This window comes from Dasypus novemcinctus, chromosome 22 (genome assembly GCF_030445035.2).
Source record: "Dasypus novemcinctus isolate mDasNov1 chromosome 22, mDasNov1.1.hap2, whole genome shotgun sequence".
NCBI lineage: Eukaryota > Metazoa > Chordata > Mammalia > Cingulata > Dasypodidae > Dasypus > Dasypus novemcinctus.
Window position 1 is genome coordinate 34,450,690 of NC_080694.1, and position 27,405 is coordinate 34,478,094.

Here is a 27,405-nt window from a genome sequence, read left to right on the forward strand (position 1 = left end):
AAGGGCAAAACACTGTCCAAGGGACCTTCTTTGGGATTCAACAGACCAGGAGAGTGCTGCATAATGCACAGGAGGGCAAGGGACAGAGAGCGGAAGAGTTACAACAACCATGAGCTACCCCCACAGCAGCTGGGAACGGCATCCATCCCCCACCCACAAGGAGTGAGGCTCCGTAAGCCCTGGGTTCCCTGCAGCTGACTGAGAGGAGAACAGACATATTCCCCCCTGGGAAGAGGGTGGGTGCAGCGGAGGGCAGAAAGTGGTTTCTCTTCAGCGAATTTGGCCAGCAGAGCCTGCTTTGATTCTCAGCTCTGGCCAGACGAGACACAAACACAAGTGGAGGCTGAAAGAGACACCCACCTCCATGGAAAGATTCACCAATGTGCACCATTTGCTGGCCAACTGGGAAACTGCAAAGAGAAAAACTGCTTTTAAGTCTCTATTGTCCCAAACCACTAGGAGAAGATCTGTGCCCCATTAGTGTGTCCCTGGCCCAGTTTTCATAGCAGGACAATTTTAAAGACTCCAAATACATTGAACCAAAAATCTAAGAAGGTCTGTGAAATAAACCACTGACAAAAGAGAGAAATTGACCATAAGAATAAATTCACCAATGTATTCAGATGCCCAGACATCAGTGAAAATTTGATTTGTTAAATATATTAGAGGGAAGTGGATGGGGCTCAAATGATAGGGCTTCCTCCTACCATATGGGAGGTCCCAGGTTCGATCCTTGGCCCTCCTGGTAAAAAGAAGAAAAAGAGAAAGTGTGGCTGCACAGTGAGCCAGTGCCCACATGGTGAGCCAAGTGCCCACACAAGTGCCCACTCAACAAGCCAGTGCCCATGCAGTGAGCAGAGTGCCTGTGCAGTGAGCCAGTGCCTGCACAAGTGAGTCACACACAAGGTGATGATGCAACAAACGAGAGACAAAGGGGAGAGTCAAGGTGAAGCGCAGCAGAGACCAGGAAATGAGATGGTGCAAGTGACAGGGAACCTCTCTCCACATCAGAGATCCCCATGATCAAATCCCAGTGAATCCTAGAGGAGGAAAAAAACAAGAAGAGGAGACAAAAAAAGAGAAATAGATACAGAAGATCACAGAGCGAATGGACACAGACAGCAAAAACAGCAGGGCAGGAGAGGGAGGGAGAGAGAAGGGGAAAATATATTAGAGGTACATTACAGCAGATTTGAGTAGATTAAAGACAATTAGTGATACTCTTACGCCCTATTCATATCATATTTACTTAAAGTGATGTACAGAGTCTGAGACATTAGCTTTCTAACAAGGTGGCATCTGTGTTTACATTATGGTGCATACTTTAGGATACACAGTTCTTTACATTTTTAGTTATCCTATGTTTTACATTATGGTTTACATTATCAGTCTGTCATCTCCTATATGTTATGGTGTAATATTACATGTTTTATATCCATCCTTGTGTACTCTCAAGAAACTCCTCTCTTACCCCCCATTTACTTTGGTTCCACACATTTAACGTCCATTTTCCCTTCCACCTTGGTGCCCTCAGTGATAGCCAGTATCACTGTGGAAGGGAAAAGGTTTTCTGGTGGATGTGTGGGAGTGCTGTATATTATATATATACATTGCTGTGGTCTAGGACTCCTGTGAAGAAAAGCTGAATAATTAGGGGGGGGGGGGGAAAAAAAAAAAAAAAAGAAAAAAATAGGATGTGGAATTTTTTCAAGTCAACATTCTTTATCTAAGTTCTTTATCTAACTTTATCCAAGTTCTTTATCTATCCTTTAAACTCATCCCTATATGCCATTCCCTAGTAAGGGACCATGACATTATATTGGGCTTCAAATTTCGGGGAGTTCTGGATCACAGAGTGTTTCAACAATGGCAATGGAGGGATACTGGTATGGGATACCAATGACAGATGATATATGACTGACAGGGAGCTGTACAGAACATATGTCCAGGGTGCATGGTAATGTTTGGATATACTCATAGTGGCAACAATTAAAAACCACAGTAGGGGGGGTACTGGGTTCCTGGCCAGTGGTGCTCTGTCGTGGTCCCTAGGGGAGCAGCGACAGTCTCCCAGGTACAGTGGTGGGGACCGGGAGGGAGTGAGGGTTCAACAGTGAGCCCCTGATACTAATGACTATGCTTGTGAGCTGATAAACCCAAAATAATAACAAGGCCTAGAGCAACTTTGTGCCTGGGAATTTCCTTCTGTCAGCCTTCATGTTACTCAAATGTGGCCAGTCTCGAAGCCAAACTCAGCATGTAAATGCAATGCCTTCCCCCCAGCGTGGGACATGACACCCGGGGATGAGCCTCCCTGGCAACGAGGGACCACTATCAACTACCAACTGATGATGCAACTGGAAAATGACCTTATACGGAAGGTTCAATGCGGATCAGCAGAATATCCATGTCTACATAAAATACCATGACTTTAAAATGCTGTTTGACCTAAAGTAAGGGGGAAATGGAAAGGAGAAATGAGTTTATATGGCTACGAGTTTCTAAAAAAGAGTCTGGAGGCTGGCAGAAGGTTTGCCCTCATGCACAACTGAGCAGAGTCAGAGAGACAGATAAAGCAGATACAACCCCCAGATATTGGTTCCTTTGAGGGCTAAAGAGACCCATGGGAGTTATGGTCATGGCCGATGGGGTTAACTACCAGGGCAGATGGCCCCTCTTTGGAAATGGTGTTTATGTGTGATGAATCTGGACTCAGATGGGATCTCCCTTCATAAGACTTTCATGCTAATGTGCTGGAGGTGCAGTTAATGTTGGGGTTTAAGATATATTTAGGGGATTTGAATCTCTGGACTGACAATGTGATAGCCAGATCCTGAGCCTCAACAGACTCCAGCACCTACAATCTGATTTATTGGACTTACCACACTCAGCTAAGATGGAGGTGAAGAAGGACAACCACCACACCATGGAGCCTAGAGTGATTACAACTGAAAATGGGAGGATTGCATCCAGCATCCAGGTGGAATCTGAGCCTCCTCTTGACATAAAGGTGCAATGGACACAACCAATCCAGTGTCCACATAGAAGAGGTGGCATTGGATTGGGAAAAGTGGACATAATGGACAAAGGGTATGGGGAAAGGCAGGAAGAGATGAGAGGTGGAGGCGTCTTCGGGACATGGAGCTGCCCTGGATGGTGCTTCAGAGGTAATCACCGGACATTGTAAATCCTCACAGGGCCTACATGATGGAATAGAGGAGAGTATGGGCCATGATGTGAACCAATGTATATGAGGTGCAGAGGTGCCCAAAGATGTACTTACCAAATCCAATGGATGTGTCATGATGATGGGAACGAGTGTTGTTGGGGGGGGGAGAGGGGGGGTGGGGGGGTGGGGTTGAATGGGACCTCACATATATATTTTTAATGTAATATTATTACAAAGTCAATAAAAAATAAAAAAATTAATTAAAAAAAAAAAAATAAAGACAATTAGTGAAGGAAGTGGACTTGGCCCAGTGGTTAGGGTGTCCGTCTACCACATGGGAGGTCCTCGGTTCAAACCCCAGGCTTCCTTGACCCGTGTGGAGCTGGCCCACATGCAGTGCTCATGCACACAGGGAGTGTTGTGCCATGCAGGGGTGTCCCTATGTGGGGGAGCCCCACGTGCAAGGAGTGTGCCCCATAGGGAGAGCCACCCAGTGCGGAGGAGAGTTCAGCCTGCCCAGGAATGGCGCTGCACACATGGAGAGCTGACACAGCGGAATGACGCATCAAAGGGAAACACAGATTCCCGTGCCACTGACAACAACAGAAGCAGACAAAGAAGAACACACAGTGAATGGACACAGAGAACAGACAAGTGGGGGGGGGGTGGGGAGAAGGGGAGAGAAATAAATAAATCTTTTAAAAAATAAGGACAATTAGTGAAATCAAGGACAGAACATCTGAACTGGAAAAGACAGGACAGAAAAAGACATGAAGGGAAAAAATGGAACAGGGTCTCAGGGAATTGAATGACAACAAGATACTCTCAAACATACACTTTATTGGTGTTCCAGAAAGAGAAGAGAGTGGAAAAGAGGCAGAAAGAATATTTGAGGAAAAAATGACCAAAAGCTCCCAAATGCTTGTGAATGACACATCAATAACCAAGAAGGACAATGTGCCCCAAAGAGAATAAATCCAAACAGACATTCTCTCAGACACCTACTATTCAGAATGACAAAGAACAGAGATAGAGAGGATTCTGAAAGCAGCAAGAGAAAAACAAAGTATCACATACAAATTAATCTCAGTAAGACTAAGTGCCAACCTTGCATCAGAAACCATGGAGGCAAGAAAAAATTGGTATGATATAGTTAAGGTACTGAAAGAGAACACTGTCAGCCAAGAATTCTATATCCAGCAAAACTGCCCTTCGAAAATGAAGGTGAGGGAAGTGGACTTGGCCCAGTGATTAGGGCATCCATCTACCACATGGGAGGCCCACGGTTCAAGCCCTGGGCCTCCTTGACCCATGTGGAGCTGGCCCATGTGCAGTGCTGATGCGCACAGGGGCGTCCCCCGTGTAGGGGAGCCCCACGCGTAAGGAGTGCACCCTGTAAGGAGATCCACCCAGCACAAAAGAAAGTGCAGCCTGCCCAGGAATGGCACCACACACACGGAGAGCTGACACAAGAAGATGATGCAACAAAAGAAACACAGATTCCCGTGCCTCTGACAACAACAGAAGCGGACAAAGAAGAAGATGCAGCAAATAGACACAGAGAACAGACAACTGGGGTGGGGGGGGAAGGGGAGAGAAATAAATAAATAAATAAATCTTTTTTTAAAAATGAAGGTGAATTTTAAGTCTTCACAGACAAACAAAAACTGAGAGAGTATATTACCCAAAGACCATATCTATAAAAGATACTGAAGGGAGTGCTGCAGCCTGAAAGGAAAAGACCAGACTAGAGACTTGGAGACAAGTGTAAAAATAAAGATTATTAGGAAGATTAATTAAAGAGTAAAAAGACAATATTAAGATGTGACAATGGAAAGCGAAAAGATAAAATGGACAGTGTAAGTAATGCCTTTACAGTAATAACATTAAATGTTAATGGATTGAATCCCCCAACCCAAAGACACAGACTGACAGAATAGATAAAAATAAGTATGAGCTATCTATACGCTGTCCACAGGAGACTCACCTCAGGTTATGGACACAACTGGGTGAAAGTTAGAAAAACATATTCCATGCAAATAATAACCAAAAAAGATCTGGAGCAGTGATACAAATACCGGACAAATTACAAAATAGTTTTTTTTTAAATTGGTTTTATTTAAAATTTTACAGAAACCAGATTGGAGTTGAATATGTAATTATAAGTCCAGTAACAATTTCAAAAAATACTCATACAGTGGCAGAATTCCTTAAAAGCAACTAATATCATATTCCTGTTTTGCATAAAACTTGCATTAGTATCAACCACCTCATCAGGCCAAAATCAGCCTTTACAAGAAGAGACACTCCAGTATAGTCAATAATAAAACTGGTTATGAACAACAGGTAAGAAAGAGGTTTTCTGGTTACCGTAATGAAAGAATAGTACCTTTCATAAAACAAGCACTTCAGCAGCAGGGTGATCTGCAATTATGTGCTGCACAGTCATGCATCACCTATCAAACTCGGTCCTGACCTGTGGAAGGAAGTAAAGAATGTTCTGGTAGCTAAATCACCATTTGAAAAGGTACAAACATTTAGGTCACAATGATACACCAATAGTGCAACCTTGTAGAAGGAGTTCAAAAATTTTGCTGTTGATTTTAAATAATCTCAAACACCCTGAACTTTTTAACCAAGATTTCTCTACAAGGTCAGCTTGAGACACACAAGTACTTCCTGCAGCCACAGGACTGGCTCCACACAACTCCATGAGGATCTGTATTATCTGTAATTAGGAGGTTTAGTGCAGAAAGAAATGGGCTGTACCATTTCTTGGAGACTGTGGCTTTTTGTAGGCCAGGTTCATCTTGTCCAGGGACAGGTGGGCCCTCATATATGTGGTGAGTGCCAGGCACACAAAGGAATAGTGCAAACACGTGTGGCCCCAAAGCTGAAAATGCTTGTAGTTGTTTACCTCAAAACGTGCCATCTATTGTCAGGAAAGACTCCATTCCACCAGAGGGAAAGAGCATCTGAAGGTTCAAAAGAGGTTTCCATGTTAGACAGTGGGGCGTTAAGGAGATTTCACACCAAACCGACAGGACTACCCCTTAAATACGGGGTTTTATACAACATTCCATGGGGATCTTCAAAAGAAGATTTCAGTCATGAAGGAACCAGCTGTGGACATAAAACGTATGTATGTAAAACTCATCATACATGCACCCCAGGGCGTTGTTTGGAATCTCTCCCAGACCCTGCCTCTTCCAAAACAGGGCAAGTGCTACCCTGCTCACTCAAGCCAAGTCAGTATGGTTTTCGTAAGTACAGTTTTAAGAGAAGGAATAATTTATTGGGGTTCTAATAACATTTTTATAACAATACAATAACAAAATAGGTCTGTTTTTAATATACGCTTATGAATATTATGAATATTATCCTTGATAACATAAAGAAATCCAAAGGACTCTGTGAACGATCAAGGTTTTACAGGTGCTGGGGTTTAATATATAGCCAGGGGATCGGAATCTCTGGACTGACCATACGATGGCCAGGCATCAACAGACTTCAGCGCCTACACTCTGGTTTATTGGACTTACCCCACTCAGCTAACATGGAAGTGAAGAAGGTCAACCACCACACCATGGAACCTAGAGTGCCTACAACTGAAAGCAGGAGGATTGCATCCAGCATCCATGTGGAATCTAAGCCCCCTCTTGACATAGATGTGGAGTGGACACAACCAACCCAAGGTCCACAGGAAGGAGGAATACAGTAAGGATTAGAGTGGACTGACTGATATTCTATTCATGAACTATTGTGATTAGTATCGAAGAAAATGTGGCATTGGTGTGGATAAAGTGGCCATGGTGGCTGCTGGGTGTGGGGAATGGGAGGAAGAGATGAGATGTGGAGGCATTTTCAGGACTTGGAGTTGTCCTGGATTATGCTGCAGGGACAGTTACCGGACATTGTATGTCCTCCCATGGCCCACTGGATGGAACGTGGGAGAGAGTGGGCTATGATGTGGACCATTGACCATGAGGTACAGCGGTGCTCAGAGATGTATTCACCAAATGCAATGAATGTCTCATGATGATGGAGGAGATTGTTGCTATGGGGGAAGGAGGGGGGTGAGGGAGGTGGGGGCTATATGGGGACCTCATATTTTTTTAATGTAATATTAAAAAAAATAAAGACAAAAAAATAATAATTAAAAAAAGGTTTTACCCGGGTAGTTCCTGGTCTTTTTCACTAGGCAGCCAAAAGGGACTAGTACTTTGGCCAATTTCCTCCAGGAATCCCTATGAGCATTACAGTACTGAAATTCTAAAATTCTAGTGCCAGTAGAATTGTGAATGAAAATGTCACTTTAAATTTACTAGTAAAATTCCTAACAAAGATTGCTTCCTCAACTCTGCCATCATCCCATTTCCCTGCCTGTGACATATATCCAGGTCAGACACCCATCAGCTTGGCCACTTGGGAGGTGAGATCCAGATAAAACTACTTCATTCAGAGGTCCCTTCTCAGTCATCACCAACCCTCAAAAAACAGGGAAGTGTGTGAGAAGGGGCCGACCAAGCTTGAGGAAGCTTTGACCCAAGGAACCACAATTGTAAGAAAGAAACCTTCTGGAAGAAAATAAGGCTCACCCCATTGTGGAAAAGAAAAGAATCTATTCTCAATCTTGCCAGAAGGGGCACAACCAGGAAATGTGGCTGGCGCACTGACCAAAGAAAAATGACACGATTTATACCCCTAAGCCTAGCACACAAGCCCTTCCACTGTTTCTCCATAGACTGAATGCTTCAGAGGTTACTGCCTAACCAAGAAGGTCTAACTTTCCTGCGCAAAAGTGTTTGATTAACCAATTCCCCCATCACATTTCAACCGCTTTAGTTTTTACCTGCTCCTTTTTGCCAAATAAGGAGTCGAATTTAGTGCTGAATTGGTATTGACTTAGCTCTTTCTTGGGCATCTTTTTTACTGCCTATAGGACTGGCTTAAGCTGGTTTCCTTTGTTCCCGCTTAACCCAGTAGTGGGAGACTGAGGTGGTAGGCTGCCAGGTTACATTAATTAATATTTACTTCCTTTATGTGAAAACTAAACTAATCTCTGTTCCTTACACAATTATGGGGTGAGAGAACCCACAGGGGTTCTAGGTGACAAGAAGGGCAGGTCCTGAAATACGACGGCTCTGTGGCATAGTAGACACTGTAGGGAGTCAAAAAGAAACCAATTTAATTCCTCAAAGTCAAATCAGACTTCTTAAATGCAAATAACCTTCGGGTATATTGGGGTGGAACTGAAGTTTGTGGAATATGTGCATTAGCTGAGTCATAAGGAAGAAAACTGGTTGTGAAATTAGCAACCACGTGTAGCTACTGTTGAGAATGAAGGAAAAGCAAAGCTGGAGGAAGAGGCTTTCAAAAACAGGAGGATGGGAAAGGAAGCAAATGTGTAATATGCCTCTTTTATTTCACTGGCCTGAAAGAGAAGGCTCATACTCCATTCTAGCTGCAATGATACTGCATCCCATCCACTCTTCTCTTTTTTGACTGAAATTCCTCAGAGAACTGCTGAGCGTCTTAACAACAGTTCCTTCATCAGCGAATCTCTGGAGATAGTCTTTAAGCTCAGCCTTAAACTCACTGTATTCAGAAATAAGCTCCACTTGCTACTGTTAAGGGTATCCATTAAAGGGTCTCTCTTATCAGTCACCTGATCAGTCTTGCCTTTGTTTCCATAAGCCAGGATGGTCATTTTCATCTGTCAGGAACAGGACATCTAGATCTCCAAACATCTTCACACCATCTTTGCAAGAACCCAACTTGCTACGCCAGTTCAGGGGCCAATAGTTGGCAGGGTCTTTCTTAATAAATTGCTTAGCTTTGAGTGCCTGAAGTTTGCAGCCAGATTGTGATTCTGATTCTTAAATGCTGTCTGCAGATCAGATCTGGAACTAGAGTTGGTGCGTGGTTCATTAGTCTGCTCAGCATCTTTTCCATTTTCTGGAATATTCTCTTTAGGATACCATCCTGATGATCCCCATTTTCAGTTTTGATCACTTCCTAATAACCCATTCCATCAACATTCAGAACACACCCATCATCCTCAGCAGATATTTTGGTCACGGCCAATTGTGCAGCATAAGTCCAGAAGAAGGAGCAGTGTTCCCAAGAAGGCTGGCAACCATCTCTGGGAAGTCCCCACTCTCAGCTTGGTGGGCTCCTTCCCCACATCCCTGTTTTTTGAGAGTTGGTGATGGCAGAGAAGGGACCTCTGAATGAAGTAGCTTTATCTGGACCTCATCTCCCAAGGAGTACCGTTGTAAGAACAAAATCTTCTGAAAGAAAATAAGGCTTACCCGATTGTGGAAAAGAAAAAAATTATTTTTAATCTTGCAAGAAGGGGCGCACAACCAGAAAATGTGGCTGGCGCCCCAAACAAAGAAAAATGGCACAATTTATACCCCTAAGCCCAGCACGCAAGCCCTTCCTCTGTTTCTCATGGATTGGATACATCAGAGGTTACAGCCTATCCGAGAAGATCTAACTTTCCCGCCCAAAAGTTTGTAATTAACTGCTTCCCCCATCACATTCCAACCATTTTAGTCTTTACCTGCTCCCCTTTGCCAAATAAGGAATAGAATTTAGTGCTGAATTGGTATTGACTTAGCTCTTTCTTGGGCATCTTTTTTTATTGCCCATAGCACTGGCTTCAGCTGGTTTCCTTTGTTCCTGCTTAACCCGGGAGTGGGAGACTGAGGCAGTAGGCTGCCCAGTTACATTAATTAATATTTTCTTCCTTTATGTGAAAACTAAAGTATTCTTCATTTCTTACACTGTTAACAGGTTTTATTTAGGTTCTTGGCTACGCTGTAGAAATGAATTTCAAGAGCACGCCGGGTGAGTTAGGCCAGTAATTTATTCAAGCAGGGAGGGAAGAGAAATGGGAGAAAATAACAGAGCAGGGGTCCCAGGTAGAGAGGAAGGGGCTGAAATGTGATAAAGAGGGCTGGTTTACAGATTACAATTCCCCATTATAGGTTATTAATGCCCAGGTTTTACTCGTGTGGCCACATGGCAGAGGAAAAATGGTGAGAGCAGTGCACAGAGGGCAGGAACAGGTCCAGAGGCAAGAGAGCAGGTCACAAGAGTTCAGGCCCTGCTTGGCTTTTTGAACTGTTCATTATTCCACCCCTTTGCTAATGGCAGGGAGGGGCTCCAGCTGTTTGCTGTTTTGACTGATCACCCCACCCATCAGTTTCCCGTGAGGCCCAATGATAAAGTCCCTAGGGAACATCCGGGGCTTAGCCTAGCTTCCAGAAGTCTTTGTTCTGAATAGCAGCATCCTGGGGGTGGGGGTCCTCCAGCAGCCCTCTTGGGGTTACTGATGTCCACGTGGCCTCCCTGCCAGGTTCCAGATCCAGCTGTTAATTCCCTGCCTTACTCGCCTGCTTCAGTACCAGTGGAGCCAGTCTTCCCAGACTACACAATGGATCATCTCATCTGGAATCCCAACTTCAGGCTCAGGATAAGATCTCTTGCAAATACAGTACACCCCAAAAAAGTTATCATTATATTTATTACCTGAATTTACCTTTGCTTTGTCTGGAAATAATTTGCATTCCAAATTTTTTAACTTGCTTTTTCTACAATCACAATGAAAATTTCTTTCTGTGTATAGCTCAAATAGTGTATGACTTTCATGACATCCTAACTGCAAGCAAGGCAAATTTCAACTGGTTCTCTTCCCTCTGGGGTGCAGGCATTATTACAGGAATGTTGTGCTCGTCTCTTTACTGAGCCCTGCAAATAGGAGCACTTCTCTGAATCACTGCCGCCCAGTACAGGGCATGCCTCATTCTCCAGCTGCTCGTGTTCCTCAAGTACACCAACCAATGACACCACAGGCTCCAGCTCCAACTGCCACCCAGTGGGCCCCTCAGCTCCCTCCAGCCTCAACTGTCACCTGTTCAAAATGATTTTAGGTAAAAAACTGGTATAAGAGATGAAGAAGGTCATTATATTAATAAAATGGGCAATTCACCAAAAAAAACCCAAAAACTTATAATAAATATTTATGCATCTAACCTGAGTGCTCCAAGATATGTGGGGAACACACTGGCAAAACTAAAGGGAGAAGGAGACATCTCTGTGATAATAGATACACCATTCTCCACATTGGATGGAACATCTGCACAGAGGATGTGGGAGTTTGAGACTATGTTATGAATCCCAAAAAGAGAAAGATAATTTTTGTAAATTAATCTATTCCTCTGGGTGTGGTACCTTTTGATTGCATTAAATTCTTTTGTGGGAACTTTGATTAGGTTACTTGATGAGATCACTGTTCGTCTCCCCCTGCCCCCACTGGTTTTTTTTTTTTTTTTCTGTCTGTGTCCATTTGATGTGTAATCGTCTCTGTCTGTTTCTCTTTTTGTCTTCTCTTCTCATGTTCTCCCCTAGGATTCACTGGGATTCAGTCTTGGGGACCTCCGATGTGGAGAGCGGTTCCCTGTCACTTGCATCACTTCAGTTGCAGGTTTCTGTTGTGTCTCGCCTTGACACTCCCCTTTGTTTCTCTTTTTGTTGCATCATCATCTTGCTGCATGGCTCTCTGTGCAGGCACTGGCTCACTGCGCGGGCACTGATGGTTTTGCCTGGACTACATAGAGAGGCGTGATTCATGTTGAGTCTCCACCTTCTTGCTGGGTCTGTTATGCACGGAGGCACACAGAGACACAAGCAGAAAGACACAAGAAAAGGAAGCCAGCATATTTGATTCTGCAGGGTAAGAGACACAGAAGCGCCCAAGAGGCTGAAAGGACTGAGGCACCAGGGAAAGATGAGTCATCTGCCTGGTAGGTTACAGCTGAAATTGGGAAGAAAATGGAGCAGCCAAGCCTGAGATAAAAGGTCCAGTAAGAGACAACTCCTATGCCTGGCTGCTCTCAGCTGAGCTCTGGGAGACGGCACATCCTGGACGGGAAGGTGAGAGAGAGAGGCAGACATCACCTGCCATCTTGCTTCAACATGTGGCAGCTAACTTGCATGAGAAAGCACCTCGTATGGTGCTTTGAGTTGGACTTCTCATTGCCTTGGAATGGTAAGCTTTTACCCCAGATCAATACCCTCTATAAAGTCAACACGTTTCTGGTGCTTTGCATCAGCAGACTTTTGGGAAATTAAAACAGGATAAATAAGGAAGCAGAGAACTTGAATGATATGATAAGTTAACTAGATCTAACAGACATATATAGACAATTATACTCTAAAACAGCAGGATATATATTCTTTTCAAGGGATCATGGATTCCTCTCCAGGATAAACCATATGTTGGGTCACAAGACAGGTCTCAATAAATTTAAAAAGTTTGAAATTATACAAAACACTTTTTCTAATCTTAATGTAATGAAGATGGAAATCAATAATGGACAGAAAAAAAGACAAATTCACACATATATGGAGATTAAGCAACACACTTAAATAATCACTGTGTCAAAGAAGAAATTGCAAGAGAAGTCAGTAAATATCTTGAGACAAATGAAAATTAGAACAAAACATATAAAAATCTAAGGAATACAGAAAAGGCAGTGCCAAGAGGGAAATTTATAGCCTTCAATCCTTACACTGAAAAAAATGACAGAGTTAAAAATCAAAGGCCTAACTGCATACCTGGAGGAACCAGAAAAATAACAGTAAACTAATCCGCAAAAGAAGCCAAAGGAAAAAAATAATGAAGATTGGAGCAGAAATAAATGAACTTGAGAAAAAAAGACAATAGAGAGAATCAACAAAACCAAAAGTTTGTTCTTTGAGAAGATCAACAAAATCAACAAATCCTTAGCTAGACTGACAGAAAAGAGAGAGAAGATGCAACTAAATAAAATCAGAAATGAGAGGGGGATATTACCACTGGTCCCACAGAACTATGAGGTATCATAAGAGGATACAATGAACAACTGTATGCCAAAAAACTAGACAATGTAGTTGAAATGAAAAACTTCCTAGAAACACACAGCCACAATGACATTGAAGAAATAGAAGACACCCAAAGCACAAGCAATGAGGGAAAAAATAGATAAATGGGACTTCCTCAAAATTGAACTTCGGGGAAATGGATGTGGCTCAAGCATTTGGGTGCCCACCTACCACCTGGGAGGTTCCGGGTTCATTTCCTGGTGCTTCCTAGAGAAGATGAGCAAGACAGTGAGCTGACTTAATGGGCTGGCATGATGGGCTGGCCCGGCATGCAGACACAACAAGGAGACATAAAGAGGAAACACAATGAGAAACACGACAAAGCAGGGAGCAGAGGTGGCTCAAGCAACTGAGTACCTCTCTGCCACATGGGAGGTTGCAAGTTCAGATCCAGTGCCTCCTAAGACGAGCAGACCCAGAGAGTGCACAACAAATGAATACAGAGAGCAGACAGCGCGCACAAACAATGGGGTGGGGGATGGAGAGAAATGAGTAAATAACAAAGACTTTGTCAAGAAAGTTTAAAAGGCAGACTATTCAAAGGGAAAAAAACACTTGAAAACCACATATCCGATAAACGTTTGATATTCATGTTATATAAAGAGATCATACAATTCAATGATAAAAAGACAAGCAACACAATTAAAAAATGGGCAGGGAAGCGGATTTGACCCAATGGATAGGGCGTCTGCCTACCACATAGGAGGTCCAAGGTTCAAACCCAGGGTCTCCTGACCCATGTGGAGCTGGCCCACACAGAGTGCTGATGCACACAAGGAGTGCGATGCCATGCAGGGGTGTCCCCCATGTAGGGGAGCCCCACGCACGAGGAGTGCACCCCATAAGGAGAGCCGCCCAGTGCGAAAAAATGCAGCCTGCCCAGGTGTGGCACTGCACACACGGAGAGCTGATGCAGCAAGATGATGCAGCAAAAAGAGACACAGATTCCAGGTGCCGCTGACAAGAATGCAGGCAGACACAGAAAAAACACACAGCGAATGGACACAGAGAGCAGGCAACTGAGGGCGGGGGGAAGGGGAGAGAAATAAATACAAAATAAATCTTAAAAAAAAAAGGTCAAAAGCTTGACTAGACATTTCTCCAAAGAAGAAATACAAATGGCTAAAGATTGCATGAAAAAATGTCCAGCATCACTAGCTATTATGGAAATGCAGATCAAAACTGAAATGAGATATCCTTCCATATTATAGAATGTCCATTTAAAATGAACAAACGCAAACCCCCAGAAAACTGCAGGTGCTGGAAAGGATACGAAGAAATAGGAACATTCCTTCACTGTTGGCAGGAATGTAGAAATGTGCAGCCTCTGTGGGAGACAGTTTGGCAGTTCCTAAGAAAGCTAAATAAAGAACTGCTGGAAATCCCAATATTAGTAATATACTTAGAACTGAAAACAAGGCCAGGAACTGACAGTTACACACCGATGTTCATAATAGCATTACTCACAACTGCTAAAATATGGGAACAGCCCATGTCCATCAGCTGATGAATGGATATCCAAATTTCAGTATATCCACACAATGAAATACTCTTCTGATGGAAGAAGAAATAAATTTGGGGAGCACAGGACAATATGGAGGACGCTTGAGGACATTATATTGAGTGAAGTAAGTCAGACACAAAAGGACAACACACACACACAAATACAAGACATTTCAAAGATGAGGGCATACACCTGGTCCATCAACATAAGAAAAAATGTTCAACTTCATTTTTTAAAAAGAAATGCAAATTAAGGGAGCAATACTATACCCTTTTACATCCACCAGACTAGCAAAACTCTGAAAGTTTAGCTAGTGTCAAGTGTTGGTGAGAATGAGGGTCAAAATAAGAAAAATTATATATGCCTGGTGGTTAGGGTATATTGGTTAAACAACTTTGGAAATGTTACCATGTTAAACTGAACACATTATACTACCAGGTTTTTTGAAAAATTACAGCCACATGCATCACCATGTGTACATCCCATAATCATCATTCAAAATTGAGTTGGGGAAAAACAGATCACAGTGTATCATACCATTCAGTGCAGTGTAAAAACATGCCAAATTGAACGATCATCTGGGGATACGTACACAGGGGGCAAAGTTACAAAGAAATATTCACAGAATTAATGTGTTGGGAATGGACCCACGGGTCTTTAAAGATATTATTATCATTCTGTTTCTTAATCTAGGTCAGGGGTCCATGAGCTTGAACTGAAATTCGAGAAAACATGACTATTGAGGGGACGTGTTGGTGTGAGTGTGATATGTTTATTAAATAAGACACAGTAGAGTGTGGACTTAGTAAGGGGTCCATGGTTCTCACCTGACTAGCACAGGGGTCCGTGCAACAAAAAAAGGTGAGAACCCCTGGTCCAGGTATTGGGTCCTTGAGTGTTCATTTGCTCTTCTTCAAATTTTCTATTTATATAAAGTTTACTTTTGTATGTGTGAAATAGTTCATCATGCGGAAGAGTCATGGTAATAAAGTGAATCTAGATATTTATTTTTCAGAAGCCGCCTAGATGCCGGTCACCCAGGCAGGGCATTCTGCTTGGGAGGACAGTGACTGAGTGAATGTGACCGAAAGGAGTTGTATATTTGGAGCCCACGCGTGGTGGCCCTGGGGGCAGTGAGGGATCGGAATCACGCAGGGCATGTTCTTTCCAGTAGACAAATGTCCACGTGGCCGTGCAAGGCGCAAGCTCGGCAATGACCCCGCATTCCAAAGAACAACCCACCAACGCTGGAAGGAGACTATGGCAAACCCCTCGAGGAGTGTGTGGAGGTCTGTTTGACCAAGGAGTCAGGATTGAGCCCCACGTAAGGAGTTACTGAAGCACAAGTTCATAATATGCAATGCAGAGAGAAGATCTGACTTGACTGTGCTCGTTGATCCATACCGGAGAGGGAAAGTGCAGCAGTCACAATCGCTCCAACTCAGAAATCTTCAGCGGCCTGAATCCTGGAGCCTTTTCAATTCTGGCACAAACAGTGACCCCTTCTGGACAGATAACTTAGCAAACACTTCAAGTTCAAGGGTGCAGAACTTGCAGAATTTGCAAGTACAGAATACTGTGCTTTGATACCCGTCCAGACACTCACCCTTGGTCAGCCTGCAGCAGGTAGAGCCTTAACTTCAATTCCAGTTAGTCTAAGCACTGCTCAGTTGCCCAATCTACAGAAAGTTAGTGAACGCTCTAGATTCTCCTGGTATACAGCTACACCCAGGAGAGAACACCAACAGGCCCGACATGTCAGCATCAAGGGAGAGGGTCCTGCGAGAAGAGTGGCATCTCAGTGGTGGTCCTGCTTCAAATACCAATGATCTAACCTGTTAAAGAGCACAGGAGGTCCTCTTCAATGGGAACGTCAAGAAGGAAAAAGACTTCGAGGGGCAGCTTGCCCCTGTCCCAACTGTAAAGCAGGTGGTGCGGGAGGTACCAATCTTGGGAAAAAGAAGCAGCACCTCTGCCACATACCAGGATGCGGTAAAGGCTTTGCATGGGAAGACCTCGCACCTTGAGGGTTCATCTGCACTGGCTTTCTGGGGAGCACCCTTTTATTTGTAACTGGTAGAAGATTTACTTGAAGAGATGAATTCCAGAGGCACAGAACACGTACAGGTGAGAAGAAGTTTGTTTGCCCAGAATGTTCAAAACACTTGATGAGATGTGACCACCTTGCCAAACATATTAAAACACATAAAAATAAAAAAGGTATTCTACTATAGAATTATTGTGACTCTAGCAAGGAAGAAATTATATCATGATGTGGAGACAGTGGCCATGGGAGTTGCTGAGGGCAGGGAAAGGGAAAAAGAGGTATGATATGGGGACATTTTCAGGACTTGGAGTTGTCCTGAATGATATTGCAGGGACAGATGCAGGACATTATATATCCTGCCATAACTCACTGAATGGACTGGGGGAGAGTGTGAACTACACTGTAAACTATAATCCATGCTGTGTAGCAGTGCTCCAAAATGTTCTCATCAAATGCAATGAATGTGTCACACTAATGAAAGAAGTTGTCGATGTGGGAGGAGTGGGGGGTGTGAGGAGTGGGGTATATGGGAATCTCCTATTTTTTTTAATGTCACATTTTGTGTGATCCATGTATCTCTTAAAAATAAATAAAAAATGCATTTAAAAAATAAAAATAAAAAAGCTATTGACCCTAGCAGTATGGTGCTGTCATCTTTGCAAGCTGCACGCGATGATACTTTGATCAATGCAGAGGAACCGCCCTTATCCTTGCAAATATTCAACAAGGTTCAGGGATAGGAACTGTTCAGATATCTGCCACCAACAATCAGGATTTCCTTACCAGCACAAATACCTTTGCAGTTTGTCACACTTACTGGAAATGAGATAAGGGAGTAAACAGCACAGAAATCCTTATTCATTGTGATTATGTGTGGTCAGTATGGAGAAGAATATTGTTCCTAAGTTCTTAGATATCTTTTTATTGATGTGCAAACATTTTTGGATTGACAGTTACTTGGTTATGCATGACACTGAAATGCCTTACTTTGTATGATATTCCACAGTACATTAAAAATGGCAAAATTGCATGGGTTTTGTAGGTACTTTTGGAATCTAGAAGAAATGAAATTTTACCAAGTTTATATAAGAAAATTGAATTTAACAATGTGAATGGTAGTCTAACCAAATGCATCAATCCTGTGTGATTTAGTGTAAAAATGAGAGCATGTTGGTATTTATCTATTGTAAGATAAAGTTGGTGAGTGAAACAAATGTTATGGTAAAAATTTTTTGTGATTGTCTTGAAGAATTTTTATTATGCATAATTGAACCATCAAGTTTCCAAGCAAATGTTATATAGTGTAGGCTTATTTAGCGTATCCATTTCTCATTTTGAAGCTAATTATTTTAATTAGGTTATCTAAGTACAATATTTTAAGCATCACTCTTGTAAGATTTTGAAAACAACATTTTAACATGGAACTCCAGGGATAATGACCCTTTAAATCCTGTTGAAAAGGCATGTTTTCATCTTTTAAAAAAATTAAAAATAGAAAAAAAAGGCACATTTAAGATTTCATTTGCCAACATAATGATTTGTTAATATCCTTTCAATAATGAAGTTGGCTAATACAACCAGTATTTTTTAAAAGTTTCAAATGTATAGGTTGAGCTGTGTGGGTGGCAAGAAAAATGTTGTAGTGACTTATCCTTTCCTTGAGTACTGGAGGACTGAAAAAAAAAGGTGTACTGCATCTTTTAAAAAAAATCTATTTATTTAATTTTTTTTAAGATTTATTTAATTTATTTCTCTCCCCTTCCCCTCCCGCTGTCTGCTCTCTGTGTCCATTCGCTGTGTGTTCTTCTGGGTCCACTTGCATTATCTGGTGGCACTGGGAATCTGTGTCCTTTTCGTTGTGTCATCTTGCTGCGTCAGCTCTCCGTGAATGAGGCACCACTCCTGGGTGACTTGTGCTTTTTTCACGCGGGGTGACTCTCCTTGCAGGGCACACACCTTGTGCATGGGGCACCCCTACATGGGGGTGCCCCTGTGTGGCACGGCACTCCTTGTGCACGGCAGCATGCACGTGGGCCAGCTCACCACACGGGTCAGGAGGCCCTGGGGCTGGAACCCTGGACACTCCATATGGTAGACCGACGCTCTATTAGTTGAGCCATGTCTGCCTCCCTGTATTGCATCTTAGCAGTGATTTTTATCCAATCTTGTTTTAAAAAACAGGATGTCTGCCAGGAACTTAAAAGCCATCCTGTAAATTACCAGTAAAGTATAATGTATGCAAACATAACAAAATCACTTCCAAGGTGATGATACTCCAACCATATGGATAGTAGCCACAGAAAACTAGAGGAACTAGAGGTTTTATGATATTTTTTAATGTTGTTTTTTTTTTGGTTTAGGTAGCCCATATTTAAATATCAATCATTTTCCTCTTTTGCTTCTTTCCTTAAAATTGATATGTATCCAGTATGTTTAATTGAGAAATGTATGTTTTTTTACTCAAGGGTATTTTCCTTTCATTATTAAATTATTGTTTATATTTTCAATTACTAAATGAACAAACTAAAGTTACATTGCTGGTCTTGTAAGAGCTATATAATTTCCCGAATGTGTACCTGTAACTACAGCAGTTCACCTATAGAAAAAATTTAGAATTCTGTTCATTTGTTATTTTTAAGAACACCTCAAAGTTAAAGTCTACCTTATTGTACCTTTGAAGTGTATTATAACAGTGTGATAGTTATTAAAACAGTATTTTTTTTCCTCTCACAGGGGGGCAGTGAGGGTCGGGTCAGCTCCTTGTTTTATTATTCTTATTTTAAATGGTAACTTTAGTTGAATTTTTGCATGTTATAAAATTGACTTGTGTAAGCATTCAGACATTTTTAAGCAGGAAAGATGATCTACAGGTTTCACTACAGAAAATAATATTGAAGAGGACGGTGCATCTGGCACTGACTGGCGGCAGCATAATTTGAAACAAATGTTAAAGGACAGCACTTCATTTGGGAGAAACTTAATCACTTAAAGCTTCCTGAGGCAAGGTATGTTCCAATTTCAAAACAGCAGTCGTACCATTGATGGAAAAGGAAATCAACTTCTAAGTTTACCAAAAAGGTTATGGTGCAAACAAAAGGAAAATGTGCATTTGTTGAGGTACAAATAGGAATTTTCCATAGAGGGACATCAATTGTTATTAACGGCAAACGCTGCAAATACAAAATTAAAAGCACTGGTCACATAATTCAAAGTTTACCTGTAATAAAGGTAAGGCAATAGACTCAAGTTATGGCCTGTCAAATATTGACTGCACTGACATTATCTACAGAAGCACTTGGCCAGTTTGTACACAGTAATTCCTTCTGTATGTGAAAAGGGTTTCCATAAAGAAAGACATTGTATAGTATCTGCCGTCTTCCTGGGAAGTCATCAAGTTAAAGCAGGATACCTGAGGTTTTATTTTTTTCAGTTGCTTTACCATAATCTCGAATGGACATTTCATGGTTTGTTTTTGTTTTTAAAGATACTGTCCTTCACAATATGGGTAAGGAGAATGACTTGAAATGAGTTATAAGCACCTCCTTTCTCTTGAGGGCCTAAACGTATCATTCGTGAATTTATCATGTTCATTGTCGTTGCTCTGGCTCAAACGTCAGCCTTTGGCACGCAGAGGGTGCCCACTATTTTGCCTTCCAAGCCATAAAAGTCTTACAGAGGCTTCTGAGATAACAGCCTGCCGCAGCGATGGGGGAGGTGCAAGATGTGAGCAAAACCTGGGCGTCTGGGGACATTACTCATATCTCGGTTGCTCCCACGTCTGCCACGGCACTACCACCTTACCACACCCAAACGTGATGCATTTTAGGCTTCCCGGGTCTTACGTTGCCTGCCTGTTCTTTTGCTTTGGGTAAGTGTCAGATTCCTACGAGTTTGGAGAAGAAAGCCTAAGCCTTTCATAATCAGCCTGATATTTGTCAGGCTGTGCTGATGGCTGAGAGCAAAAGTCAGTACTCTGCTCATCAGCCCTTAGCTGGCCCTTTGGGACAAGTGCTCAACTTCAACTATTTGTATTCAGATGAAACTGCTCACCTAGAATAACCAAATTCTATCAGGCTTGTTAGAATTTGGTTGTCTCATCCTGAGAGGACATGATTTGTTCCATCCTATTTTCCAATTCAGTGTATTGATAATATCATGTGACTGGAAACCTTTTAAATTGCTACTTAACAGTATAACAAAATAAAACAGTGTAAATTACTACTTATACAACAGTATAATGGTATAAAATCATCACTATTTTTTTAGTTTTTATTTATTTTATTTATTTCTCTCCCCTTTCCGCCCCACCCCGGTTGTCTGTTCTCTGTGTCTATTTGCTGTATGTTCTTCTTTGTCTGCTTCTGTTGTTGTCAGAGGCACGGGAGTCTGTGTTTCTTTTTGTTGCGTCATCTTGCTGCGTTAGCTCTCCGTGTGTGCGGCGCCATTCCTGGGCAGGCTGCGCTTTCTTTTGCACTGGGCGGCTCTCCTTACTGGGCGCACTCCTTGCGCATGGGGCTCCCCTACGCGGGGGACACCCCTGCGTGGCAGGGCACTCCTTGCGCACATCAGCACTGCGCATGGGCCAGCTCCACAAGGGTCAAGGAGGCCCAGGGTTTGAACCTTGGACTTCCCATGTGGTAGGCGGACGCCCTAATCACTGGGCCAAGTCTGCCGCCCTCCCCTATATTTTTGATATAACTTTTATGTAATCTAAAACTTCTTTAAAAATAAAGAAAAAAAGAAAAAGAAACACGCAAAAAATACAAGACAAAGCCATCATTGTGGATGAAAAACAACACCCAAATATATGTTATCTTCCAGAAAACAACTTTATTTCTTAATTTTTAATTTTTATTTAATTGTCTTTGTTTTTAAAGATACATAGATCACAAAAATGTTACATTAAAAAATATAAGAGGTTCCCATATACTCCACACTCCACACCTCCTACTCCTCCCACATCAACAACCTCTTTCATCATCGTGGCACATTCATTCAATTTGGTGAATACATTTTGGAGCACTGCTCCACCACATGGATTATAGTTTACATTGTGATTTATACTCTCCCCCAGTCCATTCAGTTGGTTACGGCAGGATATATAATGTCCTGCATCTGTCCCTGCAATATCATTCAGGACAACTCCAAGTCCCCAAAATTCCCCACATCACACATCTTCTTCCCTCTCCCTGCTCTCAGCAACTCCCGTGGCCACTCTCCCCACATCAGTGATAAAATTTCTTCCACTGCTAGCGTCACAAATGTTCTATAGTAGAATATCAGTAAGTCCACTCTAATCCATATTTTATTCCTTCATCCTGTGGACCCTGGGATGGTGATGTCCACTTCACCTCTAAATTGAGAGGGGTGTTACATACCATAAGGATCATGGATGCGATTCTCCTGCTTGCAGTTGTAGACACTCTCGGTTCCCTGATGTGGTGGTTGACCACCTTCACCTCCCTGTTAGCTGGCCTGGATAAGTCCAACAAACCAGAGAGCAGGTGCTGCAACTCTTCTGAGGCTCAGGGCCTAGCTGGCACATGGACAGTCCAGAGATTCAAGTATCCTGAGTATACACCAATTCCAGTGCCAAGCACAGGTTCAGTAAAAGTGACAGAAGAGGCATGTATATAAAGGTCTCATCTGAGTCCAACTCTATCACAACCAGGAGCACAAATTCCAAAGTAGGGCCCACTGGCAAGACACTGAACTCCAGAGCCATCTGCCATGACCATAGAAGCTGTGTGTTTCTGTAGCCCTCAGGAGCACCACTACCTGGGGTTGTATCTACTTTGGCCATCTCTGGGATCCTGCTGAGACATGCGTAAGTATGTCTAATGACTCCCTCTGATGACTCCTGACTCATTTTGAGTCTCTTAGCCATATTAAACTCATTTGTCTTTACCATTTTCTCTTTTTATTCAAGGTCTTTTTCTAGTTGCATCACCAGCTGGTGCTTGGTAGTAATCCCTTGGTGCCAGGAAGGCTCATACCCAGGAGTCATGTCCCATGCTGGGGGGAAGGTAATACATTTACATGCTGAGTTTGCCTTAGAGAGTGGCCACATTTGAGCAACATGGAGGCTCTCAGGAGGTAATTCTTAGGCACCCTGCAGCTCTAGGCCTAGTTCAAATTTCAAGCACACAGGCTCATAAGCATAGTCATCAGTATCAAGGGCCCATCATTGGAACATCCTTCTTCCCTGGCCTTTGCCCTTGCACTTTGGGGATTGTTGCTGTTCCATTGAGGAATGCGACAGAGCTCCCCTGGCTAGGAACTCAGCACTCCCTCAGTTGTGTGTAACTCTACCTACTATGACAATACCCAATGAACACCTGAACATTTTTATATACCCTTATACATGCCCTGGAGAACTCCCTCCCAACCATGTGTCCCCCATCAATGACACCCCACACCGGTGCTCCTCCCCTGCCATAGTTGAACCCCTCTGTGATCCAAAACTTCTTCAAAAATGAAGCCTAATACATTGCCAAATTCAATTAGTAGGAAAATGAAATAGTAATGATAGGTTTAAAGATTAGAGATAGAATACATAATAATTTAGAAAAACTAAAATAAAGTAAAAAATACATTGGGGTATTAAAGAATGAAAAATATCATATAACTTTGTTTTTGACATTTTGCCTTTCATTACTATAATAGGTATGGCCCTGTATGTACAGAGGCAAGGCAATCTCTTCCATTCCTTCATTAGTGTCTACACTCTTTTTTTTTCTTAATTTTTAATTTTGTCTTCAGAAAAGTTTTAGATCACAGTAAAGTCACATATATAATATAGGGGACTCGCATATACCCAACATCAAATCCTTTTCCCCTTTCCCAAGCAATGATCTTTTTACATGTGGGTGTTATACTTGCTACAGCTGATGTACAGATATTGAAACATAGCTACTAACCATGACTCCATTTTGGTTTACATTATGGTTTATATTTTAGACTGTACTCTTTAATAAATTTTTGGTGAAATTTAATCTGTCCTATATCCATCATTGCACATTCTTGTGGAACACTTCCATTGCCCCCCATTTACCCCTCTTCCATCTATTCTATTCCTTTCTCCCCCTTCCCTCAGGGCCACAGTGACAACCAAGCTTCACTGCTTGAAGGACCAGATTCATAAATACTTACAACAATACTGAGGGCTTGACGCACTAGTCTGTCCTCCCCAATTGGGAGCCACCCATGCTCTCGAGAGACACCCTTCCCTCTGTTTGAGAACATCAGGCCTCCCCAGGATGGGAGTACAACACCTTCCCATGCCTTGTATGGGTCTTCACCCAATGCTAAAATAAACTATGACAAGATGATCACTCACACACTCCCTAGAAGTCTGCCCCAGGTGCACCCTGTGCCAGAAATCCACTTTAAATATAAAGACACAGATAGGGTAAAAGTAAAGTAATCAATGTAAAACAGTTTTTAAAAGGAAAGAGATGGAGAAAGATATACCACGCTAACACTAACTAAAAGAAAACTGAGTATCATGAAAAAGTTTTGGTAACTGATGTTGGTGATTGTAGCACCACCAAAGTGTATCAAAGTGTATATTTAATAATGGTTAAAATGGAAAAATTTTTTGTCATATATATATGCTACCACACACAAAATGAAAAAAATAAAGACATATGGGGCAGCTATATTAATTTCAGACAAAGCAGATTTCACAGCAAGGAAAATGATCAGGGATAAAGAGGGGTATTACATACTGATAATGGGCCCAATTTCCCAAGAAGACATAACTATCCTTAATGTGAGAACAGAGCCTCAAAATATATGAGACAAAACCCCATAGAACTGCATGGAGAAAAAGACAAATTCTCTATAAGAGCTGGAGATTTCAACATCCCTCTGTGGTAATTGACAGAATCAGGAGGCAGAAAATCAGTAAGGATGTAGTTGGACAGTATAGCGCTATTGATCAACTGGATCTAATTGACATTTAAGGACCACTTTATTCAATAAAAACAGAATACATATTCCTTTTATGCTTACTTGGAATATTCATCAACATAGATCACAACTTGTGCCATAAAAAACACCTAAATGAATTTTAAAAAATAAAAATCATACAAAGTATGCTCTCAGGCCACAATGAAATCAAAGTAGAAATCAGTAAAAGAAAGACAGCTGGAAAATCCCAAAACATCTGGAAATTAAACTACACACTTAGAAATAACCATGAGTCAGAGAAGAAGTCTCAATAGAAATTTAAAATTATTTTGAACTAAATGAGAATGAAAATCCAACTTAACAAAATCTGTGGGTTACAGCAAAAGCAGGGCTTAGTGGGATATTTTTATCACTGCATGCATGTATATAAAAAGAAGGAAGAGCTTGTGTCAATGATTGAAGCTTCCATTTTAGAAAACTTGAAAAAGAAGGGATAATTAAATCCAAGCTGAGCAGAAGAAAATAAGTAATAAAAATGAGAGCAGAAACCAATGAAATTGAAAACAAAAAATTAATAGAAAAAGTCAATAGAGTGAAAAGCTGGTTCTGTGAAAAGATCAAGAGAAATGATAAACTTCTAGCCAGGCTAATCAAGGGGAAAAAAAGAGAAGACACAAATTACTAATATCAGAAATGAAAGAGGGACTACCATAACTGGTCCCATAGACATAATTATAAGGATAATAGAGAATACTATGTACAATGCTAGGCCTGCAAATTTCATAGCTTAAATGAAAGGGACTAATTCCTAGAAAGATACATTCTACCAAGACTTGGACCAGGAGAACTAGGTTATCTGAATAGGCCTATACCTACTAAAGACGTTGTAACAAACAATTAATGCCTCTCCAAATCAGAAAGCACCAGGCCCAAATGGCTTCACCGGTGAATTCTACCAAGCATTTAAAACCAAAGTGATACCAATTCTCTACAATCTCTTCTGGAAAACATAAACAGAGGAACTAATTCTTAACTCATTCTATGAGGCCGGCATTACTCTAATACCAAAGCCAGACAAAGACACATTACTATGAAAGAAAATTACAGACCAATATCTCTCATGAGCATAGATAGAAAAGTCTTCAATAAAATATTAGCAAATCAAATTCAACAATGTATAAATTGAATTATATACTATGGCCAAGTGAGATTTATTTCAGTTATCCAAGCCTGGTTCAACATTCAGAAATCAATTAATGTAATCTACCAAATCAAAGGCTAAAGAAGGAAAATCATATGATCATATCAATTGATGCAGAAAAAGCATTTGTTAAAATCCAATACCCAGCCAAAATAAAAAACAACAACAATTCTAGGCAAACTAGGAATAAAGGGAAATTTCTTCAACTTGATAAAGAACACTTACAAAAACCCCCCAAAAAACAAAAACAACCTTGCAGCTAACATAATACCTAATGGTGAGAAACTGGAGGTTTTTTCCCTAAAACGGGGTACAAGACAAGGATATCCTTTTTCACCACTCCCGCTTAACATCACACTGGAAGACCTAGCTAATGCAATAAGGCAAGTAAAGGAAATAAGAGGCATACAGATTGGGAAGGAAGAAATAAAACTGTCCTTGTTCAGAGATGATATAATTTTCTATATAGGAAATCCTAAATAGCTGACAAAATAACTATTGGAATTAATAAGCAACTACGTCAAGGCTGCAGGATACAATGTTGATAGACAAAAGTCAACTTACTTTCCAGTAATGAACACAGCACCATTTACATTAGCACCAAAACAAAACAAAACAAAACAAAAAAACAACCCTGAAATACTTAGGTATAAACCTAACAGAATATGTACTGGGTTAATACAAGGAAAATGACAAAATTCTGAAGAAAGAAATCAAAGAGGACCTAAACAAATGAAAAGATATTCTGTGTTCATGGATAGGAAGATTTGATAGTACTAAGATGTCGATTCTTCCCAACTTGACATTTTTTTTCCACGCGATCCCAATCAAAACCCCTCTCTCTATGAAGCCACACTGGCCTGGCACCCCTCAACTCCCACCTTTCTGGTAGCTCTTCTTCACCCCATCAACCTCTAAACATTGGAGAAGCACAGGCCTGCTCCTCAGACTCATCTCTTTTCTACCTACCTTTCCTCATCTTTAGGTACCATCCTAAGTCATGCTGATGACTTAGCCATTTATTTTTCCAACCTGGACCTCTTTCCTGAACGCCCAGCTCATGTTTCCACCTGCCTCCTTGACATCTCCTCTTGGATGTCTGCTGTGGATTGAGTCAGGGCCCCCACAGAGACACGTTCACGTCCTGCCCGTGCAGTCCTGTGGATGGGAACTCACTTGAAGATTTTATTAGTTAAGAGGAGGCCAAAATGAATCAGGGTGGGCCTTAATCCACTAGGACTGTAGTCGCTATAAGCAGAGGAAATCTGGATGCAGGAGGAGACAGACAGGGATACGTGTGACGGGGCAGGGACTGAGTTACAGATTGCCAAGCAAGTCCCTTCTAGAGCACTGACAGACTTCAGAGAAGGCACGGTCCTATCGACACTTGGGTGTTGGAATCGTAGCTTCCAAAACTGTGAGACCATAAATTCCTGATGTAAACCAACTGGTCTGTGGTATTTGTTACAGCAGCCCTGGCAAACTGAGACAATGCCCAGCTAATCTGCATGTTCAAATCTTTCCCATCTCTGTACAGGGCAACTCTGTCCTTCACTTTGGGTAGAAGACAAACTACACGATCCACCCCAGCCCACCCCACCACTCTGAGCTCATCTTCTATCACTACTTTCCGTCTT

At 41.8% G+C, this 27,405-nt stretch overlaps 1 pseudogene; it reads right to left on the bottom strand.

Annotated features, from left to right (window-relative positions):
• Nucleotides 1–8,629: 8,629 nt before the first annotated feature.
• Nucleotides 8,630–9,809, bottom strand: LOC105745184 (putative E3 ubiquitin-protein ligase UBR7 pseudogene; annotated as a pseudogene).
• Nucleotides 9,810–27,405: the final 17,596 nt, after the last annotated feature.